Source organism: Macaca thibetana, chromosome 2 (genome assembly GCF_024542745.1).
Source record: "Macaca thibetana thibetana isolate TM-01 chromosome 2, ASM2454274v1, whole genome shotgun sequence".
Taxonomy (NCBI): Eukaryota; Metazoa; Chordata; class Mammalia; order Primates; family Cercopithecidae; genus Macaca; species Macaca thibetana.
Window position 1 is genome coordinate 88,321,793 of NC_065579.1, and position 15,663 is coordinate 88,337,455.

The window sequence follows — 15,663 nt, forward strand, 5'->3', positions numbered from 1 at the left end:
TCATCCCTCTTCGCCAAAACAAATGACATTAGCCTCTTTTTTTTTTTTTTTTTTTTTTTTTGAGATGGAGTCTCTCTCTGTCACCCAGGCTGGAGTGCAGTGGCACGATCTCGGCTCACTGCAACCTTCACCTCCTGGGTTCAAGCAATTCTCCTGTCTCCCAGCCTCCCGAGTAGCTGGGACTACAGGCACCTGCCACCATGCCCAGCTAATTTTTGTGTTTTTAGAAGAGATGGGGTTTTACCATATTGGTCAGGCTAGTCTCGAGCTCCTGACCTCAGGAGATCTGCCTGCCTCGGCCTCCCAAAGTGCTGGGGTTATAGGCGTGAGCCACTGCACCTGGCCTAGCTTTCTATTTCAACTGCACAGAACCACCCATACGTGTCAGCAGGGGCCGACTTTCCTTCACATTAGGTTTTCACAATCTATTCCCTCTGCCTGGAATACCTGCTCTGCCTTTTCTGCTCCAGCTAGGTTGGCATATTTGCAGGTTTCCAATCTGCCTGTCATATTCCGTCCTCAGAGCCTTTACGGCTGCTCCGTCTGCCTGGAATGTTCTGCCCCGACATCTCCGCACGACTTGCCCTTCATTTCATTCAATCTCCACTCAAATCCTACCTCTCAGCCATCACTGTCAATTGCCCTCAACCAGGACCCCACCTGTAGTGGGGCACTTGGGGTTTATTGCTGGCTGCAGTGAAGGGGAACACACGCCATGGGGCCCTGTGGGCATTTCAGTGAGAGGGTGTCAGAAAGAACTTGTAGGGTTTGGGCTTGTTTCTGTCTAGTTCCATCACAGCCACAGAGTGGCCTTGTCTGATGTTGATGTTCTGTGAAACTGTTTATGTTCAACAGGAGAGCACCATGGGCCTGCAGTGAGTGCCAGGCCAGGACCCGGACAGCAAGAACTGCTTTACTCTTCTTCACCACCGAATCCTTAGTGCACAGAACAGCAGCTGCGGGGGAGGGTGGCAGGTGTCGAATGAAAATGTATTGAACGAATAGATAAAGTCTGTCCGCCTGGCAAACTCTTACTCCACATTCAAGTGCCCAGCCAGAAGCCCCTCTTCTGGGCGCCGTCCCTGACTCTCCTGGGCGAACCCTGATCTGGGCCCAGGCTATGCCTGCAGAGTCTCACTAGAGTGGCTCCTGTGAGTCACATCAGGGGGCTCTGCAGTCAGTCTCCCCACTGTGCTGCAAATGCCTTGAAGGCAGAGACACATCCCTTCCCTTAGAATCCCCAGTGCTAAATACAGAGCAGGTGCCCCATAACTTTAGTGTGACTGACAGACCAGCTGCAGGCCCAGCTCTGCTGTGTTTGAACTGTGCCTCTGGCAGGGGCTCCAGAATTCTGTGTGTGTTCCCTGAGAGTATGGGACCTGTGGGTTACTGGGTGGGAAATAGTTAAACAGGAGAAGCCCAGGCCCCAGCAGCCAGAGGGTATATTTGTGAGTTTGTGATTCTCAGGGACACCTTCAGGGCCTGAGGACTTTGGCCCCCATGTGGGGCCTCTGCAGTGTGACTCCATTTGGGCCTGGCTCCTCCTCAAAAAATGCGCCCAGCCAGGAGCAGTGGCTCATGCATGTAATCCCAGCACTTTGGGAGGCCAAGGTGGGCAGATCACTTGAGGTCAGCAGTTCAAGACCAGCCTGGCCAGCATGGTGAAATCCCACCTTTACTAAAAATACAAAAATAGCTGGGCATAGTGGTGCACACCTGTAATCCCAGCTACTCAGGAGGCTGAGACAGGAGAATCGCTTGAACCCAGGAGGCAGAGGTTGCAGCAAGCCAAGATCGCACTACTGCATTCCAGCCTGGGTGACAGACTGACTCCGTCTCAAAAAAAAAAAAAAAAAAAAAAAAAAGACCCATCCCTGCTGCCCAAGGCCCAGAGGAGGCTGATGGAAGCTCGTAGGTTCCAGGAAGGGCAGAGGAAGAGGCAGTAAGAGCCCAAGCACCTCCAAAACAGGGGCCATGACTGGGGGAGAGGGAGGAGGGACCTGGTTATCTGGCGATATTCTCACAGCAACCCCTTAAGGTATATACAATTATTATCTTTATTTTACAGTTGAAGAAACAGAGGCACAAAGAGGTTAAGTAACTTGCCTAGAACACACAGCTAATGAGTGGCAAGTGGGATTCGGACTCAGGTCTATCTAATCCTCAAACCCACGTTCTGGACCCCTACACAGACTGCGCTACCTCAGTCCTCTGTGTGGCCTCAAGAAGGGTCTGGACATTCAAATTTAAAAATCCATCCAAAAAACTCTATGGACCCAGTGGTCTCTGGAGTCAATGTTCTGAGGCTCAGAAGGGCCAGGCAGGAGGGAGCCGCCTCTACACAGACCTGAGCAGAGTGGGCTCTGTCCCGGCACAGCAGGGGAGATTGTAGAGAGAATTCCGCCCTGGGCCCTGTTTCAGTGGGACCTTTAGGCTGCCGGTGCCATGTCCACAGGTCCCAGATCTGCACGATTGGCTGGGTGTGGAAAATCTTCACTCCTCGCGGCCTTGTCCTTGGCAGAGAGCACCGCCGCTTCCTCTGATGGCCACCAGGGGGAGATGCTCCCTTGGGAACGTTTTGCAGAAGCGCCTCACCCCACACCCGCCTTCCATGGTACCCAGCACCAGCCGCTACCCACGGTTACTCCCAGGCCCAGCTTTGCTCTGAGGAGGGAGGAATGGTTGCTGATTAGGCCTTGTCTGCATCCCGTGGCCGCCCCTTTCTTTCCTTTTCCTTCCTTCCTTCCTTCCTTCCTTCCTTCCTTCCTTCCTTCCTTCCTTCCTTCCTTCCTTCCTTCCTTCCTTCCTTCCCTCCTTCCTTCCTTTGTTCTTTCTTTCTTCTTCTTTTTTTTTTTGGAGATGGAGTCTTACTCTTTTGCCCAGGCTAGAGTGCAATGGCGCAGTCTCGGCTCACTGCAACCTCTGCCTCCCAGGTTCGAGCGATTCTCCTGCCTCAGCCTCCCAAGTAGATGGGGTTACAGGTGCCCGCCACCACGGACGGCTAATTTTTGTATTTTTAGTAGAGACGGGGTTTCACCATGTTGCCCAGGCTGGTCTTGAACTTGCCCAGGCTGGTCTTGAACTGCTGACCTCAGGTGATCTACCCACCTCGGCCTCCCAAAGTGCTGAGATTACAGGCATGAGCCACCACGCCTAGACATGGCCTCCCCTTTCAAATAACCCTCAGCGTGTGTGTGACTGGGAAACACACGGGCTCAGTCTGTTATCCTGAGAGGAAATTCATAGCAAAGTGTAAAAGCCTCCTGGGTGGGCTGGGCACAATGGCTCGCACCTGTAATCTTAGCATTTTGGGGGGGCCGAGGTGGGCAAATCTTTTGAGGTCAGGAGTTCAAGACCACCGTGGCCAACATGGTGAGACCTTGTCTCTACTAAAAATACAAAACTTAGCTGGGCATTGTGGCGCACGCCTGTCATCACAGCTACTTGGGAGGCTGAGGTAAGAGAATCGCTTGAATCGGGGAGATGGAGGTTGCAGTGAGCTGAGATCGCACCACTGCACTTGAGCCTGGGCAACAGAGTGAGACTCCGTCTCAAAAAAAAAGAGCTTACTGGGTTTTAATGAAACCATCTCTCCTCTTTTACCTGAATGAAAGGAGACATGGGACTTTCTACAGGTATGGTAGCCTCACAATTCAGTGCTGGACTTCCAGCCAAGATGGCACAGTGGGCTCACGCTGTGGCCTCCTCTCTCTGTTCTAAATACACAGCAATCAGGAATAAAATAGAAAAAATGATAAACAAAAGGACATAGTTGGGCCCCAGCCAAAATGACTGTCTCTGTGTACCAGAAGCAGACCAGAAATGCAAATTGGTGAGTGGGGCCGGGGACCTGCCGGCCTCGGGGTCTGGAAATAGCAGTAGCTGCCAGATGCAGAGCTCCTGGTAAGGGAGCTGAAGTGCTCCATGCTACAAAGGGGCCAGCAGCCAGGCGTCTGGAGAATGGGTGGGGAGGGGGGAGGGGGAGCGGAGCCAGTTGTCCACAAATAGCTTGGGGCTTGAGTTGTGGGAAGGTGAGGACAGATTCTTGACTAGATGCTGAGCTAAGCCACCCTCTGGCTACGTGCTTGTAGCTGTGATGTCCTCATGCCGCAACAGAGTGGAGCCCTGCAATGCTATTGTAAGATCTGGTTCTCAGCTGGGCCTGAGGTCCTAGCTCAGGATAGTTAGAGACAGAGTGAGAAATAGATGTAAAAACAAGGTAGAAAACGCTCCAACTCACTGTAAAGTTGTAAGCCAAAATAGATGAGAAACAATGGTAAGAAAAACAGTCAATAAGGCCGGGCATGGTGGCTCATGCCTGTAATCCCAGCACTTTGGGAGGCCGAGGTGGGAGGATCACCTGAGGTCAGGAGTTCAAGACCAGCCTGGCCAACATGATGAAACCCCATCTTTAGAAAAAAAAAAAGAAGAAAGAAAGATAAACAGTCAACAAAATCACCATGTGGAATATGAATTCGCTGTAGATTAAATTAATTTTGTGAAAGTCTTACAAAGAATTAAAAATGTTTAGGGTGCCAAAAATAGCAAATGAAGGCTTAATAGCCATTGGAAATTAACACGACATGAATGAAGGCAGATCAAAATGAAACAAGAACAAGTAGATGTGAAAAGAATCAATTAGAAATCTTAGAAATGAAAAGTTTGTTCATTAAAAAAAAGCTCAGTAGACAGAATAACCTAGACACAAAAAGAATTAGTGAGTTAGAAGACAATACTTAGGAATTAACATGAATACAATACACAGAGACAAAGATTAAAAAATATAAAAGCAGTTATGAGACATGAAGGACAGCTTGTATGAAGGACTATGTATGTCTAATAGGAGTTTCAGAGGAAGAGAATAAAGGGAATGGCAGTGAAACAACATATGAGGAAATAGAAGCTGAGAAATTTCCTTGGGGAAATTGCAGAACATCAAGGGTAAAGAGAATAAAACCTTACAATAGACCTGAGAAAAAGACAGATTTCTTAAAAAGTAACTTCTGGGCCTCAGCAAAGACTGAGGCTGGGGATGAAGGAGTAGTATCTTCAAAGTGCCAATTGAATTTTTTTTTTTTTTTTTTTTGAGACGGAGTCTCGCTCTGTCGCCCAGGCTGGAGTGCAGTGGTGCGATCTCCACTCACTGCAAGCTCCGCTGCCTTCCGGGTTCATGCCATTCTCCTGCCTCAGCCTCCCTAAAAGCTGGGACTACAGGCGCCCGCCACCACGCCTGGCTAATTTTTTGTATTTTTAGTAGGGATGGGGTTTCACCGTGTTCGCCAGGATGGTCTCGATCTCCTGACCTCGTGATCCGCCCGCCTCGGCCTCCCAAAGTGCTGGAATTACAGGAGTTAGCCATCGCGCCCAGCCAATTGGATTTTTATACCCAGCTAACTTGCAGTTGAAATTTAAGACAAAAGGGGTCATTTCAGTACCTGTAAATTGCAGCCTCTCATTGAAAGAATTATTATAGGATATACACTTCAGGAAGAAAAATGAACCAGAAAAAAAGGGGAGAGCACATGAAACACTGTTAAGCATAGAAGTAGATAAAACACATTGATAAATTTAAATGAGCACTGACTACAACAGAAACTCCTTTATTTTTTATTTTTTATTTTTGAGACCAAGTCTCACTCTGTCACCCAGGCTGGAGTGCAGTGGCATGATCTTGGCGTCCTGCAACCTCTGCCTCCTGACTTCAAGCTATTCTCATGCCTCGGCCTCCTGAGTAGCTAGGACAGGCTTGGCTAATTTTTGCTTTTTTGTTTTGTTTTGAGATGGAGTCTCGCTCTGTTGCCGGGCTGGAGTGCAGTGGCGCGATCTCGGCTCACTGCAACCTCCACTTCCCGGGTTCAAGGAATCCTCCTGTCTCAGCCTCCCAAGTAGCTGGGACTACAGGCACCCGCCACCACGCCCGGCTAATTTTTGTATTTTTAGTACAGATGGGGTTTCACTATGTTGGCCAGGATGGTCTCAAACTCTTGACCTTATGATCCGTCCGCCTTGGCCTCCTAAAGTGCTGGGATTACAGGTGTGAGCCACTGTGGCTGGCCTAATTTTTGCATTTTTAGGAAAGACAGGGTTTCACCATGTTTGTCATGACCTCAGGTGATCCACCCGCCTCAGCCTCCCAAAGTCCTGGGATTTACAAGCGTGAGCCAAAAACTCATTTAAACTTTTCATTTTTATTAAAGATATACATACACATGTTTAAAAACTCAAATAACTCTGCAGGGCTTATGTGGGAGCCAGCTTCTGGTATGGCCCCAGTGATCCTCACCTCCTGGTGCTCATGCCCTTGTGTCACACCTTTCCACAATGAATAGGGCTGATCTGTGTAACCGGTAGGGTGGTGCAGAAAATAATGGTGTGTGACATCTCAGCTTAAGTGACGACAGACATTGTAGCTTCCACCTGTTTATTATTATTATTATTGTTATTATTTTTGAGATAGGATCTCACTCTGTCGCCCAGCTGGAGTGCAGTGGCATGATCATGGCTCACTGCAGCCTTGACCTCCTGGGTGCAAGCGATCCTTCCACCTTAGCCACCTGAGTAGCTGGGACTAGAGGAATGCGTCACCACTCCCAGCATATTTTATTGTTGTTTCAATCAGCTATTGTTATTTCAAGAGTAATAGAGAACTGATACACTCACTTATGAAAGTAGATACAAAAGTCATAAATAAAATATGAGCAAAATGAATTAGCTAGCCTATTTTTAGAGTTTAATACTAGAATATAAGAAAGTTTAACTTAATTTATGAATACTACTCATCATATTAAAAAATTAAAGGAGAAAATATATTATCATCTTAAGAGATGAAGAAAAAGTCATTTGATAAAAAATTATATCCATTCATGGTGAAACTTAACCAAATTTGGAATAAAAGGAAGCTTTTTGAACATGATAAAGGTCACCTATCAAAAATCACCAGCAAACAAACTCACATGGAACAATTCTTTTTTTTTTTTTTTTTTTTTTTGTGAGATGTAGTCTTGCTCTGTCGCCCAGGCTGGAGTGCAGTGGCGCAATCTCAGCTCACTGTAACTTTTGCCTCCTGGGTTCAAGTGATTCTCCTGCATCAGCCTCTTGAGTAGCTGAGACCATAGGCACCCACCACCATACCTGACTAATTTTTGTATTTTTAGTAGAGATGGGGTTTCACCATGTTGGTCAGGCTGGTCTTGAACTCCTGACCTCAGGTGATCCGCCTGCCTTGGCCTCCAAAAGTGCTGGGATTACAGGCATAAGCCACCACGCCCAGCCCAGAAGCATTCTTTTAAACTCAGGAGTAAAACAAGGATGGCTGCTCTCATCACGTCTTTTCCACATTGGAGAACCCTAGCCTATGCAATAATATAAGAAAAAAAGGTACAAGAATTGGAAAGGAAGAAATCCAAACGTGGCTAACCTCAAAAACATAACGTTGATCAAAAAATCACTTTGTAAAATGACATATAGAATGTGATACATTTTACATAAAGTTTGAAAATGTAATAGATATGTAGTTACATATATTTTATATAGTATAAACATATAGGAGAAAGATAAATGTCAGAATTCCATAGAGCTGGGTGTTGGGTGCTTGGATGTCAGATACGTTAGTGCTTTACTTTTTTGTTTGAAATATCATAGTAAAAGGCATAACAATCCAGATTTATGTAACTTAGTTAAGAAAGAATTGCCTCTGAGCTCCTTGTGTGTGCAAATTTCATGATTCTGGGGTTCTTGGCTTCCCTGTCCTGCTATATTGTGAACTCCCTGAGCTTAGGGGCATTGTCTTTTTTTGCTCTTCATATTTCTAGGGCCTAGCATGGTATAGATGTTCAACCTGTGTTTGTTGACTGCCTGCCTGACTGAGTGAGTGAATGGAGAAAGAGGGAAATGCAAAAGAAGGAAGGAGAGGAGGAGGATGGATATGAACTTTGAGACAATGCTTTGACTGCCTGCATCTGACATGGACTTGTATGGAAAGAAGCAGATGGGTTTGAGCAAAGGTAGGGAAATTAGCTCAGACTTCAGGCATGATTAGAGGGAGAAGTCTAGGATGTTTTGTGAGCCTCCCAGTAGAAGGATGGCATTGATGGCATCACCACCTAGGTAGGGAACCCAGAAGGACGTGCAGGTTTAGGAGGATAAGTGCAGTCTAATTTTAGACAGGGCTGTGAGAACTCCAGGTGTAAACATCCAGCTTGTACTAGGATATGTGGGTCTAGCGCTTGGGAGAGAGGCTGGGGCTAGAAATGGCGACTCTATTGTTATAGGAGAAAGGTGATCAGTAGCATGGTAACCCATAAGCTTCTCCAGGGAGAGCGGGGAGGATGAGGATAGGAGGAGGCTGCTGACAGAGTCGTGGGAAGCATCAACATGTAAGGACTGGGCAGAGGGAAATAACTCAGGTAAGGAGGCTGAGATGAGAGTCCAAAGAAGTAGGAGAGGAACAGGAGAGGCAAGGAAAGAAAGCTTCAGGAGAGAGTGAGTTCAGTGGGGTCAGATAAGGAAAAAAGGTCAAGAAATATAAAAACTGAAAAGTGTCCTTTGAATTTGGTAAATGGCAGTCACCTGTGGCCTTTGCTGGAAGAGTTTCATTAGAAAAGTGGGAGGAGAGACAGGTTGTGCTGTGTCATCAGTGGTGTTGAACTAAATGTGAGTAAATGCACAAGACTGAATATTGAAACCCACTTTTTTTCAGATGCCTGGCCTTGAGGGGTGGAGAGAGGTTGGCTAATGAGATCATGGGGTGGATGTGGGGGATAGGAGATAGTTGACTCAATAAACTAAGAGAATGAACCTGAAGACAGATTTAATTGTGGGAGAGGCCAGTTATGGTGGCTCATGCCTCTAATCCCAGCACTTTGGGAGGCCAAGCCAGGAGAACCGCTTGAGGCCAGGAGTTCAGGACCAACCTGGGCAACACAGTGAGACCCCTATCTCTAAAAAAAAAAAAAAAAAAAAAATTGTGGGAGAAAGGAGAAATAATGGATGAATAAGGTTTTGGAGGAAATGGAAGAATGTACAAATAATAGCAATACTGATTAGTCCTGCTAATACTGTCACTAGCAAACACTTACAGAGCCCCTACTATGTGCTGAGAGCTTTTCTAAGTACTTAACGTACATTTGGCTTATTTATTTATTTATGTGTTTGTTTATTTTGAGTCAGAGTCTCGCTCTGTTGCCCAGGCTGGAGTGCAGAGGTTCAATCTTGGCTCACTGCAACCTCTGCCTCCCAGGTTCAAGGGATTCTCAGGCCTTGTCCTCCTGAGTAGCTGGGATTACAGGCACCTGCCACCACATTTGACTAATTTTTGTATGTTTAGTAGAGACAGGGTTTCATCATATTGGCCAGGCTAGCCTCGGACTCCTGACCTCAAGCGATCTACCCGCCTCAGCCTCCCAAAGTGCTGGGATTGCAGGCGTGAGCCACTGTGCCCAGCCTCATTTATTCTTCCTAACAATCCTATGAGGTAGGTGCTATAATCACCTCATTTTACTGATGATGAAACTGAGGCACTGAGAAGTGGAGTAATTATCATCATTACTATCTATGTATTGGACTCTCTTTTTTTCTTGTTTTTTTTTTTTTTTTTTTTTTTTTGAAACAGAGTCTCACTCTGTCACCCAGGCTGGAGTGCAGTGGTGTGATCTTGGCTCACTGCAGCTTCAGCCTCCTGGGTTCAAGTGATTCTCCTGCCTCAGCCTCCTAAGTAGCTGGGACTACAGTGCATACCACCATGCACGGCTAGTTTTTGTATTTTTTTTAGTAGAGACGGGGTTTCATCATGTTGGCCAGCCTGGTCTTGAACTCCTGACCTCAGGTGATCCACCCGCCTTGGCCTCCCAAAGTGCTAGGATTACAGGCATGAGCCACTGCGCCTGGCTGAGCTCTTTATATTGATCAGGTACTACATGAAGAATTCACAAGTCTTACTCCTGACAACTCTGTGATGTATTCGGAGATGAGTTTTACATAGCAGGTAGAGCAAGGACACGGCGAGAGGCAGTGAGAACACAGATGGAGAGTTTGCCTCAGTCTCTGATTCTGGAGGGAGGGATGGATGTGGGTTCAGAGATGGTTGCGGACTCCAGGGAGGGATGAGGAGAAGGCATTAGGAATTTGAGGCCTTGTCACAACCACTCTTAACATTTTGCTGTGTTTCTTTCCAGAACTTTTTTTTTTTTTTTTCTGGGACAGAGTCTCGCTCTGTCTCACCCACACTGGAGTGCAGTGGCGAGATCTCGGCTCACTGAAGCCTCCACCTCCTGAGTTTCAGCGATTTTCCTGTCTCAGTCTCCTGAGTAGCTGGGATTACAGGTGCATGGGACCACACCGGCTAATTTTGTAGTTTTAGTAGAGATGGGGTTTCACAATGTTGGCCAGGCTGGTCTCGAACTCCTGACCTCAGGTGATCCACCTGCCTTGGCCTCTCAAAGTTCTGGGATTACAGGCATGAACCACCATGCCAGGCCTCTTTCTAGAACTTTCTTTAAGAATCCATAGGCAAGTGTATATGCATAACAGTGAGAGGTCAGTCCTTCCTTCTTTCTGATGGAGAGGATAAGAGTCAAAATAAACAAACCCAGAAGCTGGGGTTGGGGTGGGAGTGGGACCTCCTGGCATCACTGAGGGGAGCATTTAACAAATGGGTGCCCAGTGAGTGGCCCAGTTGTCTGAGGAAAATGGTGTGGGCTATGAAAACTCCCTTTGGCCGGGCGCGGTGGCTCATGCCTGTAATCCCAGCACTTTGGGAGGCCGAGGCGGGCGGATCACAAGGTCAGGAGATCGAGACCACGGTGAAACCCCGTCTCTACTAAAGATACAAAAAATTAGCCGGGCGCGGTTGTGGGCGCCTGTAGTCCCAGCTACTCGGGAGGCTGAGGCAGGAGAATGGCGTGAACCCGGGAGGCGGAGCTTGCAGTGAGCCGAGATCGCGCCACTGCACTCCAGCCTGGGCGACAGAGCGAGACTCCGTCTAAAAAAAAAAAAAAAAAAAAAAAAAAAAGAAAACTCCCTTTGTGTTTAGAGTGTGCAGAAGACCAGCCCGCAGGTCCCTGAGAGAGGATATAGGAGAGATGGAGGTGAGTGGCTATGACTCCAAGAAGGGGAAGGGGTTGGACTTTGTCCTGACCCTACACCTGTGGGTCAGCCTTGGGACCCTCTTTGACCCTTTGAAGAACCCACAGGAATTGATGGAGCCAAGCACCCAGTCTGTGCCTTTACCTTTCAGGCCTGTTCTCCAGAAGCAAGATCACTGCTTTGATGAAGATGGGCTCCTGCTGTCCAGGCCCTTCACTTAATAATGTATTGGAAATATTTTTCTATTTCATTTAGTGTTTTGCTGTGCATCAGGATGTTTGGTGGACACTCCATTGTGGATGGACCCTGGCTTCTTGCCCAACTGCTTATGCTGGAAATGCCCACCAGACTGGACCTCCCTGGAGACCAAACCCAGTCCATCTTGGGAGCTGGCCAGTGCCACATCCTCCCCCTCTTGCAGGGACCAGCTGAGTCATTTGCTCCATCTCGCACCTCTCAACACCTTCCTGTGTGGCGCTGGGCCACCTGTGGAAGCACTGGCATGCCTTGCTACCACAGCTCGCAGAAGTTATGGAGAAAAGGAGGCCCACACAGACTGAGAAAACACCAAGGTAAGGGCATGGCTGGGATCCCAGTGCAGGATCCCCGTTCTTCTGCAGTCACAGTCTTGGCTGAACTGAGCCCTTTCCTCCCAGTGTTTGGCTTGGATGCTAGACCAGGTGAGTCAGCCGTCCTGGCGCACTCCTTCGAGCTGAAAGTCACATCCAGATGGGGCTTTTGCCAGAAGGGTAGAATTATCGATCTCGTCTTCCCAGCCGCCTCTCCGAAACTAGGTCCCGGAATGTGTCCTGTGGGGAAGTGGGCAATGACAAGCCACAGGAGCTGACACAGATCAGCTCTAGGCAGCCCGGAGCCTCACGTCGCCACCCAGGGCCTGGGCCCTCAAATGAGAGACACGCTTCTCTATGTGTCCTCAGATTCTTGGGCTTGAGTGTGCACCTCCCAGAGGATGCCAGATAGACCTGGTTGGCATCCTAGCTTTGTCACTGGCCAGTTGGGTGACCTTGGCCTTACCTCTCTGGGCCCTCAGAGATGAATTATTCTCATGTTAAAAATGGAAAATGTTGTCTGACCTTATGAAGATAAAAAGGTCAATGCATATAAATAGAATAGGGCCTTAAAACTGAAATTTCCACTAGACACCAATATGCACCATAGATGTGAAGATCCAAAGTGAGAGCCTGAGTTACCTTATGGACGATTTTCTATGGAAAAATCAAAAAATCTGATCTAAGAGTTTGAAACCCCTTTCCCACTTTGAGACTCTGAAAATGTAGACAGAGAGGTGATGGGAGGATGTTGTATGGCGGATGTCCTTGAAGAAAGCTGTGCTGCGAGTCCCATCCTGGGGACAGGTGAGCTCCTGCTCCCTTATCTCACACTTGGTAAGGGTGAGTGTCTGTGGGGCAGCTTCTTTAAGAGTCTAACATAAGGCCGGGCGCGGTGGCTCATGCCTGTAATCCCAGCACTTCGGGAGGCCAAGCCGGGCGGATCATGAGGTCAGGAGTTTGAGACTAGCCTAGCCAACATGGTGATACCCCGTCTGTACTAAAAATACAAAAATCAGCTGGGCATGGTGGCACACAACTGTAATCCCAGCTACTCAGGAGACCGAAGCAGGAGAATTGCTTGAACCCAGGAGGTGGAGGTTGCAGTGAACTGAGATTGCGCCGTTGCACCGCAGCCTGGATGACAGAGCGAGAATCCATCTCAAAAAAGAAAAAGAAAAAATAAAAAGAGCCTAACATGAGACCTCTACAACTGGGGGGCGGGGTGGCCTAGGGTCTAGTTTCCCCTGGTAAATCTGAAGGGTGACAGGAGTGCTCACCAGCTGCTCTGGTGGGGCTGCTGCCACCTCACCGGGACCAGCCTGCACCCCTAGAGTTTTTTCTGGGTTAGAGAGGCAGGAGAGTTTCTTCTTAACAGAGGTAGGTCCCATGGCAGAGAAAGCCTGCAAGGACTCCATGTCTTGAGTCTATGTAGAGGGATCCTAGTGGGAGAAGGTTGGAACTGAATGCCTAGGGGCTGAGGATGGGGTCTCAGATGACCACCCGAAATGAAATTGGACTTGAGGCACATCCATAGATTAGAGAGCACTTTGGGAGAAAGAGACTGGAGCCGGCACTCAGCTGGTAACTTGAGTGGAGGGGGTGTAAAAACAGAGGCAAAATTTAACATCTGCCGGCCAAGACAGTCTGAAGCCAACTCTATGGTAACTGGCTCGGGGAGGTCAAGTGGAAAGAGAGAGAAGACCAAGCCCTCTGCATTGTCTCCACTGGAGGTTCCCAGCTGGCCAGGCCTACGCTGGGGGAAGAGAGAAGAATGTAAGGTAAAAATAAGCTCAGAGTGTTGATGAATACCTCACATTAACATTCCAATTTCTGACTTGAGACTGTGTTTGCAACTAAAAGCAACCACAGACTATTCTAAGCATGAGCAGAAAAATCTCAGGCCTGCTGAAATTGGCATCCAGGCTGGGGAGGGAGTCCCATTCTGAACAATTATGATGCAAGGAAATAGCACACTGGTTACTTAAGGCTCAGCAGCTTGGCAGCTGGGACACGCACAGCAATAGCTCTTTGTCTCACTGCTCCACTCACCTGATGGTCTTTAGTTCACAGACTACTCTTTCTCTAGCTCATAGGTTATTCCTTGAAGGATGTTTATCTGAATATCAAGGTCAAGTTCTCTTAGCAAACGCCACTTCTTACCACTGATTATCTTGAGCCTAAGTTCCCTAGAAGTCAGAGGGGCTGGGCGTGGTGGCTCACACCTTAATCCCAGCACTTTGGGAGGCTGAGGCGGGTGGATCACCTGAGGTCAGGAGCTCAAGACCAGCCTGGCCAACATGGTGAAACCCCATCTCTACTAAAAATACAAAAATTAGCCATGGCGGTGGGTGCCTGTAATCCCAGCTACTCGGAAGGCTGAGGCAGGAGAATCACTTGAACCCTGGAGACAGAGGTTGCAGTGAGCCACGATCGCACCATTGCACTCTAGCCTGGGCAACAGAGCAAAATTCCGTCTCAAAAACAAAAACTAAGAAGTGAGATAACCTCCTTGATGGATACTATCCTGAGAGAGAGAACATGACATGTTTTTTTCTCTGTTCCAGACAGGGGCAGTGTTACCCAAGAATCAGGCCGGAAGATGGAACCAGGCAGGCTGGCTGCTGCCTCTTAGAAGTCATGTGGCCCCATGGACAGACTTCAGCTCTCTGCCCTACTGGCTGGTCACCTGTAAAACAGTCGATAGTAATACTGTGTATCTCACAGGGTTAAGAGTATGTAATAAAATTGTCTATTAGGTTGAACTCTAGGAAATCCCTAACACTCAACCATTTTTTACGCTACAAAAAAAGTTTCTAATGATTCATCCAAATATGTAAAAAATGCTTTGCGACCTCTCCATTGCTAGTTATTGTGTTAAACGAAACAAAACAGCAGTAACAACAAAATTTTTCCATCCATGCTCAGAATAATGAGTCTCCAGAATTCTGTTTCCAGGAATGTCTCAAGGAGCCTGGTGAGTTGTAAAGTTGCCATGATCAACAGCTCAAGGACTGTGAATGCTCAAGACCTTCCTGGTTCCCTTGCTAGATCTCCCCCGTACTCAGAGAGCTCACTGTCTCTCTTCTGGGCCTCACTGCGAAAAGCAAGTACAACCTGTGCCTCAAACACAAAAACCTCTCAATCATATTCTGAAATTTCACTACACTGTGTCTAATAGGTATTGATTGTATTCATCCTGCTTAACACCAGGTGCACCCTCTCAATTCTAAGGACTCGCATTTTTCTTTGGGTTTGAGAAATATTCATTTATTCTTTTTGTTTTTTGAGACTGGATCTTGCTCTGTCACCCAGGCACCAGTGCAGTGGTGCCATCATGGCTAACTGCAGCCTCAACCTCCCAGGCTCAAGCAATCCTCCCACCTCAGCCTCCCAAGTGGCTGGGACTACAGGCACAAGCCACCACACCCAGCTATTTATTTATTTATTTTTTTGTAGAGATGAGGTCTTGCTGTGTTGCCCAGGCTTGTCTTGAACTTCTGGCCTCAAGGAATTCTCCTTTCTTGTCTTCCCAAAGTGCTGGGATTACAGCCTTGAGCCAGCATGCCTGGCCTATTCATCTATTATTTTAAAAATATATAACTCGGGCCAGGCATGGTGGCTCACACCTGTAATCCCAGCACTTTGGGAGGCCAAGACGGGTGGATCACGAGGTCAGGAGCAATCCTGGCTAACACGGTGAAACCCGGTCTCTACTAAAAATACGAAAAATTAGCTGGACGTGGCGACGGGTGCCTGTAGTCTCAGCTACTCGGGAGACTGAGGCAGAAGAATGGTGTGAACCTGGGAGGCAGAGCTTGCAGTAAGTCGAGATGGGGCCACTGCACTCCAGCCTGGGTGACAGAGTGAGACTCCATCTCAAAAAAAAAAAAAAAAAAAAAGAAGGGAAAGAAATGGTCTAATATATATATCACTTGTCAGGTTGATAAATTTGACTATATAAAAATTAAAAACTGTGTATGAGAAAAGACTCTATAAATGCAATAGAAAA

At 47.6% G+C, this 15,663-nt stretch overlaps 1 long non-coding RNA gene across 1 annotated transcript in view; it reads left to right on the plus strand.

The window, feature by feature from the left end:
* Positions 1-15,663, plus strand: part of LOC126948439 (uncharacterized) — a 44,112-nt gene that overhangs the window by 13,930 nt on the left and 14,519 nt on the right. The window contains exons 2-3 of the long non-coding RNA XR_007723451.1: positions 7,812-8,003; positions 11,338-11,762. This is a non-coding gene — a long non-coding RNA (uncharacterized LOC126948439). The remainder of the gene's footprint in view (positions 1-7,811; positions 8,004-11,337; positions 11,763-15,663) is intronic.